Source organism: Micropterus dolomieu, linkage group LG01 (assembly GCF_021292245.1).
Source record: "Micropterus dolomieu isolate WLL.071019.BEF.003 ecotype Adirondacks linkage group LG01, ASM2129224v1, whole genome shotgun sequence".
Lineage (NCBI taxonomy): Eukaryota > Metazoa > Chordata > Actinopteri > Centrarchiformes > Centrarchidae > Micropterus > Micropterus dolomieu.
In genome coordinates, this window is record NC_060150.1 from 291,271 (window position 1) to 300,641 (window position 9,371).

The following is a 9,371-nucleotide window of genomic DNA, read 5'->3' on the forward strand; positions in this document are numbered from 1 at the left end:
CAGTCTTTCTTTATTGTTGTTGTTTATAGTGTGCATATATGTGTTCTCTACACTGTAGCCTGCTTTTGATTTTATTATTGTATTATTGTAAGTGCATGGTGAGCAATGTATAATCCAGAGTCAAATTCATAAAGCTCTGATATTATGTAACTTCTGTGTTAAAAAGTTTATGTTTATGTCTTAGCAGCATGTAGGTGTTGTCATATTAGGTTCTGTCACTTTAAGAGGGTAACCTCTGACACTGAGCTGTGACCGACTATGGTTGTCTTTTTAAGAGAGGCCTCTGATTCGTTTATGTAGATGCTTGTCACCTTTCTAAACTTGTGATTGGTTAAGGGGTGGGCCTAACAGGCAGAGCGGAGCAGAGCTACGAGTCAGCCTGCTGCTTCCAGTCTGTGTTTTTCTCTGGAGGTAACTTCGCCACAAGCTGCAGCAGACAGAAAGGTGTAATTTACTAATTATACAGACAGTCAGTAGCCTGGCAGGTTTATAGTAAGTTTGTCAATCTGCTACACAGTTTTGTGTACTGTACTGTGTGAGAGCCGTGCTAGTCTGCAGATAGCAACAGGTTAGCAACATCGCTAACAGCAAGCTAACGTTAAACGGACACTGTCTCATTGACAGCGCCGCGCGTGAGCTGATAAGCACCTCTGGCTTTGAGGGAGACCATCCTGTACCTGTCTTCATCCTCATCTTTCTGAGAGGATTGCAAAACATGACACCAGCGGGAGTTATCTGGATGATGCTGTGAAACTGAGCTTACTTTAAAGGGTTAAACATCGCTGCCCAACAAACAGGTGGAGGAAACAGCTATGAGCTCAGTGACAGTGGGATCGTAACATTTATTAAACTCTGTGGAAAACGTTAAACAGCACTGCGGGGCCGCAACGAGTCTGCGGGCTCTCTGAAAAATTTCAGTCCTCCAGAAGTTTGCCCAGAGGAAAAGCCGCTGCTGCGCCTTTCTGCTGAAGTGAGCCTGCTTTGGTAAGTGAAGCATCGTTAATCATCGTGACTGTGTGCTGCTGCTCTGTGTATGGGACAAACTGTTGTGCTGGATCGGTTGATACCAGGCTATGGATTGCGCTTGTTGTCATGTAGCCGGTTTCATGCTGCTTTATTATCCGCGATTATTACGCCAATATGGCGGCTGGCTGCGCTGGATGAAAGGTACTGAGCTGGGAGTGTAAATGATCTCTCTCTCTCTCTGTGTTTTGTGGAGCCATGCTGTTTGTTGACATGTTAGAAACACAGTAGGAAGAGAGAGTATTGTAGTTTTACTGGCATCTATATTTTCAAACCATTTTAATGAAATAGTATGGTTAATAATACTAGTATTTACATAGTGTATATTTCAATTGAATTTTTATATAGTCTAATATGAAAGAAAAATTAATGCTCCGCGATGCCTGTAATCCTGAGTGGGCTTGTTCCCAGTAAATGTTATGTTCTTTGCAGTCAGTGCACTCCTACAAATAAAAGCTGTAGTTGTTTTTTAAGGAAGAGGTCAACTAGCGTATTTGAAGAACTATTGCCCAACACATACAAATACATAACACATTAAAACAGGATTTTTATGGCCGCTTGCCATAATGCAAACAGATTTTTTACATCTCCTCCTACGCCATAGCTCTAATTGCCACCAAATTTTAATATTTAATAAACATGTAAAGGGTGTGGCTCAGGACATAAATAGACAAGAATCCGCAAGCGTTGGCCCAATCATCACAAAACTCACAATATGTCCACATGAGTGCCAGAAATATGCCTTGAAAGTTTCATTCAAATTGATTTAAATGCATCGTAACTGGATGTGGAATGATACAAATCAAGCTATAGATCAGAAAATGGTTGTCCAGTTGTTACAAAACTTGCAGGATATGTTTTATAACAATGTTGAACCGTATGTGTGAAATTATTTTGATAGCGATATTGCGAAAAAAGGCATGAACCCGCGAATCGCCGCTTGCGGCTATATTTATTGTATTGTACCATTATTTGTTCAGTCTGTACCAACATTACTTAGTCTGTACATTTGTGTATATAGTGTGTAGGCTGCTCCCCCATACCCCCTCTATCCTTCTCTCCCTCTCTCTCTGTCTCGCTCTCTCTCTATCTTTCTATCTTTCTCTGCAAGAAACAACTGTAGTTTGCAAGTTATGAAAAGTGGCTTAAGCTGATGATAAACTTTTTGAGCAATGTTGCTGGGCAATCTTGTTGGTGGTAAGTCCGACTATGTTTTGAACGGATAGCTGTGGGGCGGGAGGGTGGCGGAGTGATGTTGGAAGGGGATTACGGTAGTAATCTTTACTCATTACCATTGACGGCAACATTGCCCAGCACCATTGCTCTAAAAGTTGCTCCGTGTATCATCAGCTTTAGTCTATTACATTAAGTAGCCTGCGTGTATTGTTAGTAGAGTTCCTACCCTCATTAAATCCTGTTTGGTCGGGGTGTAACATACAAGGAGTGACCTTCTCTAGCCTTCTTGTTAGGGCTTTGCAGATGATTTTAAGATCTGCGTTCATAAGTGATATTATGGGATAACGGGATGGGAGTGTAGGATCTTTGTCTGGTTTAAGGAGCAGGCTGATTTTAGTTCAGTGTTGGAGGCAACATGCAACTTCTCCAAATTTGCATAGAATGTGTGTGCAAGTGTTTCCCAGAATTCCTTGTAGAATTCAGCCAGAAAACCCTTTAGCCCAGGGGCTTTATTATTTGGCATATGTAAGTGGGCTTCATGGAATTCAGCCATTGAAACAGTTATATCTAGAGCCCTGATCTGTTCATCATCTAACCTAGGCAAATCTTTATTGTTTAGAAATACATCGATGTTAGTTAGATGGATCGAGTTTTAAAAAAAAAATTAATTAAAAATAAATAATTAATTTCTTAAGACCTAGATTTTATAAGTTATTTCAAAAAGGAGGTGGGCAATATATATGGAAACTAATGACCTGCCAGGAATTTCATCGTGTCTTCTTTGAGAGATTCAGTGAATTAGAGCTAGAACAAAAAATTAAAACATTAGAAGTTGCCCATGCTGCCTCCCCAAAGGAACATATGCTGAACAATCAGAGAAAATTAAAACGTGAATTAAATAAAATTATTTATAAAAAGACCCAATTACAGTTGCAAAGACCACGCTTGAAAAACTTTGAACATGGCAATAAATCCAGCAGATTCTTAGCCAACCATTAAAATTGAATAAAGAAAAAATGACTATTTCCTCCATAAGAGTTAGGAATCTTGTGTCTGCAAGTGTTGACATTTTACAAATGTGGTGATGTAGCTGTGTGTTTTTGTAGTTATGAGAAAGAGATATCATAATTAGTGTACATAAATAACGCTGGCTAAAGGTCCCCAAGTATCTATTTTTCTGGTATAGAAATGGTAACACTTTCTATGAAGGTCATCACTATAATGACTTATGCATATATTTATAGCATGATATAATGCTTCCATAAGACATTATAACAATTGTTATAATCACTTACAAACATGCATTAGGCACCATAGCACAAGTCATTATTATACCTTCATTACCTTAATACCGCATGAACTAATTATAAGAACTTATAACATATATTTGTTTGCTTTTAGTAAAGTGACACACATTTGCACAGGAATTTTTTTTTTCATTTGTTTCTTCATGAACAATCTGTATTAATTTGTGAATCTGTATGAATGTATGAATTTTGAATATTTTGCAGTTAAGCACAAAAACACAATTTAATTACATCGAGGAAACTCATTCTCAGGGTGGTGAGAGATCGCTCAACAGAAGACCTGTTGCCAACCATATAATATCATGTAAGAAGAGACTCAGATGTCACATATGAATTGTGAGTCTATGAAACGGCCCTAACAGATGCAGTGGACAATTGGAGACATTGTAGCATCCGCTCCGCAAACTTTTTAAAGTAATTGAATGGAAAGAAATGAATACTGTTTGGGCAGTAGAGGTGGGAATCTCTTTGCACCTCACGATTCGATTTGATAACAATTCAGAGGGCGGTGATCCATCTTGATGCATCTTTTTTTCTATGTGATTTCTGCATAATTACGAAGCATTTACTTTGCACACTAAAATCCAAAAGAAATGTCTCCTCAATTGCTTAAAAGGACTAGTTTACATCCCTAATTTACTTTATCAGCCTCAGCTCCTCCGTGGTCACCAGCGTCCTTCCTTTAACAACCAATCAGATGTACTATACGTGGACACCAGTTTATCTTGAACGTGATGTTCTCATTCCTCTACAAGTTAGGTAGTAATGACACACAACTAATTAACATTATTCTGTTACTAATTTAGCTAATGTTACATTGTAGCCAAAAAATCAACGTGCTTTACAGGGGAGATGATAGCTAGCGCTAACCGCCTTCACTTTCACAAGTCCATCCATCCATCGTTAACCGCTTATCCTGCATACAGGGTCGCGGGGGGCTGGAGCCAATCCCAGCTGACATCGGGCGAAAGGTAGGGTACACCCTGGACAGGTCATAGATAGACAACCACTCACACTCACATCCACACCTAAGGACAATTTAGGGTCACCAATTAACCTAACTTGCATGTCTTTGGATGGTGGGAGGAAGCCAGAGCACTCGGAGAGAATCCACAAGGGGAGAACATGCAAACTCCACACAGAAAGGCCTCCCATTCATACATTCATACAGATTCACGCAACTGGGGTTTGAACCAGACCAGGAGCCTTTCTCATTTCCCAAATTTGTGCCTCCTCGATCCTTGACTTCTTGCTGCGCGTTTTTGTCCATTATAACACGTAGAAACATCTCGAGCTTCCAATAAACATTGTAAAATCTGCAAACAGACAGAGATTGTAGCCAATCATTCATTACACAGAAATACAGTGGGCCTAATTTTTTCTTGGCAGTGCGCCTTTTGCCTGAAAACAGGAGATGATTTCAGCCCTCTGCTTGATGAGGTGAGCCTTTCATCATCAATCCCTTTACGAAATGACAGTAACATTTATCTCATATAGCCCCAATTAAAACTGTCATAAGGACTCTGCTATTGGCATGACTTGTGCAGACTACATGGGCACCTCCTTTGTAAAAGATGTAAAGGAGAATCCATAAAGACTTAGGAAAAGAGGACCGCGGGTCTCAGAGAATCCGATCTTTTCTAAGCGACGTAATTATGCGACGGCGGATGTTACTGACGTGGCTTGCCGTGATAAACTACAATATTCCAAAGATGGACTACAAAAAGCGCATCTTTGACACTGTGCCCCATGTTATTGTAATACCTACTGTAGAGGTTATCCAGCTTGATCTTTGCCTTTATTAAGGCGAGGGTGTCAGCATCTGTGGATGTCCTCTGTGTATTATTCACTCTTGGAGTGACTACTGTAGTATATTGTTCCTGAACTCCTTTGGTGACTGTTGACACTTCAACAGGCTCTAAATCTTTCATCATAAGCGTCACCTTACGGGTCACATAACCTCGTATCCAATGACTTTGAAACTGAACTGAAGTTTAAGCTCTGGCTCTAAATAAGTACAACTATATTCCCCTAGGTCTTCCCAGGTAGCATTACGCAAAACAAGTGAACAATCGCCCACAATTTTTCACCGCCTCATATAATTAACCAGAGAATACGTTCTTTGACTAGGGGGTACACCCTCTGGTCCTGATAACAACACATCTTTACCGCGACTATTTAATCCACTTGGGAGGCATATTACCACTCTATTCCATCTCTCACATTTACAAGGAAAATATGCCGAACCTCCAAACTTAACCTTAACCACAGTAGACAATGAAGTTGGCGTTGGCGCCACTGTATCATCTGAGGCACCACTGTAGTCAAATGCGTTACATTTATACTTTTAGAGACTGTTGACGCTACAAGAGTAGAACTGCTTCTTACTGCTCTTGCATCAGGCTGAAGTGTTGATGTTACTGTTGTTGATTTTGCTATTTTTTCTACATCTTGGATCTCTTTACTGTTATTCCCATCTATCACTACCAGGGTCACTACATGACCTCCAAGTCCCGGTTCTATTCCCTCGCTTTCAAACTGTGGCTTATAAAACGTACATTTATAATCACCTTGATCCTCCTGCTGGGAATCATACACTAAAGACTGCAATCACCTTCCCTCTACAGTCTTCTCATATCATTCAGCAACGCATACTTTCTTGATGTTAATGCTCCTACCAAATCTAAAACTCTGCCATGGCTATCTTCCCACTGAACTCTAAAATTCCCTTCACCTCTATTTTCTCTCATATACTGACATGGGAGCTGAGCTGACTCTCCTAGAGGTACTTCAATCCTAGTTTTCGTAACGTTTTGGTCTGACTCTTTTCTGAACTGGTCTGGGGCTGTTTTGTCTAATTGGAACACTGGCTTCTCCTGTAACAGAGGTGCAGCCCTTGGTAACCTCTGCGGTTTCACATTCCACTGAAATAGGCCCTGCTGTTTCTGGGACATACTGAAAATCAAATACCCCAAATCTCCTTTCCTGTCCATCAATTGCAGAGTCATATCTGGCATCATCAGAAGTGTACACATGATCATCAACATTGTCCACTGAATGGACAATATCTCCTTCTGGGTTTTGGTTCTGGATATTGTCATGCATCTCTCCTTCTGCCTGTTCTTCCCTATTGTCACCCGGCTCTCTTGAGCCTTCACCATCTTGGCTGTCCACGCGTGGCACCTCTTCACTAGGCGCTTTAACACAATGTGATAAATGATACCACGTTGGAGACCCTTTAACTTGAACAGCTGTTCCAGTACTACGAACCACTTCAAATGGTCCCTCACGGTGTTCGTTATACCACTTCCTCCTAAATACCTTCACGAACACCTTGTTCCCAGGTTGCACTGTACTCCTTTTTTGCTCATCGAGCTTCTCCTGCACCTCTTCTCTCCTTTGCCTGTCAGAAACATATGTGGATCATTTTTTATGGAAATTGGCCATATATGTTACATACGCTCTCATTTCGTCTTCTAAAAGAGCCAAACTTGGACCCTTGCCACTTGTTTGTAAACAAGGCGTAGGCATCCGTCTTCCTGTGACCAATTCATGGGGCGTTATACGTAAATCACGCAGCTCACTTGAGCGACACACCATTAACGCCAAAGGGAGTATCCAGTTTAGACCCATATGTTGGCAAATCTTGACAATGCGATTTTTCAAAACACCATTCATTTTTTCACAAATCCCTTGACTTTGTGGGCGTTGTTTAATTCCCAATTTTTGCAAAATCAATTTCACTGTTTTATCCACAAACTCTTTCCCATTATCTGAGGATATTCAATCTGGAAGTCCCCACCTGCTTATGACCTCTCTACACAAAAACTTGGCAACCGACTAAGCGTCTTTCCGCTTAGTTGGACAGGCCTCCAGCCATCGTGAAAATCTATCCACAGCCACTAGCATGTATCTTTTCCCTTCAACTGATTTTATCATATCAAAAAAGTCAACAACCAACTCACGCATAGGACCCCTTGGGTTGGGAATGTAACCAGGAAGAACAGTCACACCCCTGTGGACATTATTTTGGAGTGGACAGATTGTACACCTGCCTATGACGTAGTCAGTCTGTTCAAGCAAATACCATACTCCTTTGTGATTTTTCTCCTAACCTCCCCTCTGGCAACATGAGCTAACCCATGTGCTTCCTGAATCATCAGACCTAACAGGTCTAGAGGCGCTAATATCAGCCCCTCATGATTTCTCCAAAGACCCGTAGAATCCTTAACAGCACCTCGGTCTAGCCATAACTGTTTATAAATCATAGAAGCAGCTTCCTGCATCAAAATCACATCCTTAAGTGTAATTATGTCTTCCAAGTCCACCACATGAGTGAACAGAAAAACCTTGCCCAATTTGTCAGCTCCTGTGACAGCTTTGCAGCTTCATCAGCAGCTTTGTTCCCTTGCATCACTCTTGACACATCTGTTTTATGTGCTGCACACTTAGCTATCGCTATCTCTTTTATTAGTTTTACAGTTTTATTATTTGTGCGTGATGTTGTATCGGAGAACCATCCGTTTTCTTAAACCCCCAACCTTTCCACACTGCTCCAGACAAATGACATACATTATGTGCATATGCAGAATCAGTATATATCGTCACTCGCTGTCCATCTGCTAACAAACACTCTTCTGTTAGCCCCACAAGTTCTGCAAGCTGTGCAGACGCAGGCTGTGGTATTACTTCAGCTTTTTCAACAACAAATCCAGTTCCTTGAGCTTTCCACTGCATGGCCAGCACACAATTTATCTCCCACACGATAACAAGACCCATCAGTCCAATACTCCAGGTCTGCCTCACGTAGTGGAAGGGCTTGCAAGTCTGATCTAAGCCTTGAATATTTCTCTGCCTCTTGAACACAATCATGGGGCTCACCATCCTCTGAAGTTGGTAAATTCTCGGCTGGATTTACCGTATCACACCTTACCAGGGTGACATCTTCCTGCTGTAAGAGCCTATGATAGTCTCTAAGCCTTGGCATAGTCAATGTGTATTTTCCATAGTTCAGCAGATTCCTGAGACTATGATGGGTAAGAATTGTTACTGGGTAACCCCTTGTAACAGATGATGCTTTGTCATACATTAAATAAACTCCCACCATTGCTCTGTAGCACAGTGGTAGCCCCAGTTCTTCTTCTGAATAGGCAGTAGAATAATAGGAAATAGGTTGAGGGTTCGACCCTGTACCTGTCGGCTGACAAAGGACTGCATATGCACATTTACCTCCGGTGGAAGTAGACACATATAACAAGAAATTCTTAGAGTAGTCTGGTAGTGTGAGCGCTGGTGCCTCCTGTAACCTCTGTTTGATTGTTTCAAATGCCACAAGGCCTTCCTGTGTCCAGGAAAGATTGCTATGAAATTGAGCGTTCCCAGTAACCTTTGCCATAGCTCTCAAAGGTCCCGTTAAACTAGAATAATCCTCAACCCATGCTGAAGAATAACCAGCAATACCGAGAAATGTCAACATCTCTCTGACAGTTCTAGGCTTTGGAGCCTTACGAATAGCCTCCAGTTGACAATCAGAAATTTTCTGACCCAAATAAACAACCTTCTCCTGGCAATATTGCAACTTTTTCTGTGAGGCATTATGCCCCTTTTCTGCCAATATATGTAACAATTTAATTGAGTCTTTATGACATGTTTCTTTATCTTGTGAACAGACCATAATATCATCGACATATTGAATCACAGTACTCTGCAATATCTGATCTAACTCTCTGAGTAATCACAATCTATTTTCCCTATCTTTTTGACATACCTATATTCACATTCAAGCTAAGGAACATAGTTGTCATTTATACTGGGGACGCTGGGGACACATCCCCCCCCCCCCCCCCCCCCCCCCCCCCCCCCCCC

The 9,371-nt window shown here is 41.3% G+C and overlaps 2 protein-coding genes and 1 long non-coding RNA gene across 3 annotated transcripts in view; 2 read left to right on the forward strand and 1 right to left on the reverse strand.

The window, feature by feature from the left end:
• The window catches only part of LOC123971238 (NLR family CARD domain-containing protein 3-like), a 427,855-nt gene that overhangs the window by 243,370 nt on the left and 175,114 nt on the right, over positions 1-9,371 (forward strand). The window lies entirely within an intron of this gene.
• The window catches only part of LOC123971220 (NACHT, LRR and PYD domains-containing protein 12-like), a 524,333-nt gene that overhangs the window by 106,337 nt on the left and 408,625 nt on the right, over positions 1-9,371 (reverse strand). The window lies entirely within an intron of this gene.
• Positions 416-9,371, forward strand: part of LOC123972449 — a 13,305-nt gene continuing 4,349 nt past the window's right edge. The window contains exon 1 of the long non-coding RNA XR_006825413.1: positions 416-984. This is a non-coding gene — a long non-coding RNA (uncharacterized LOC123972449). The remainder of the gene's footprint in view (positions 985-9,371) is intronic.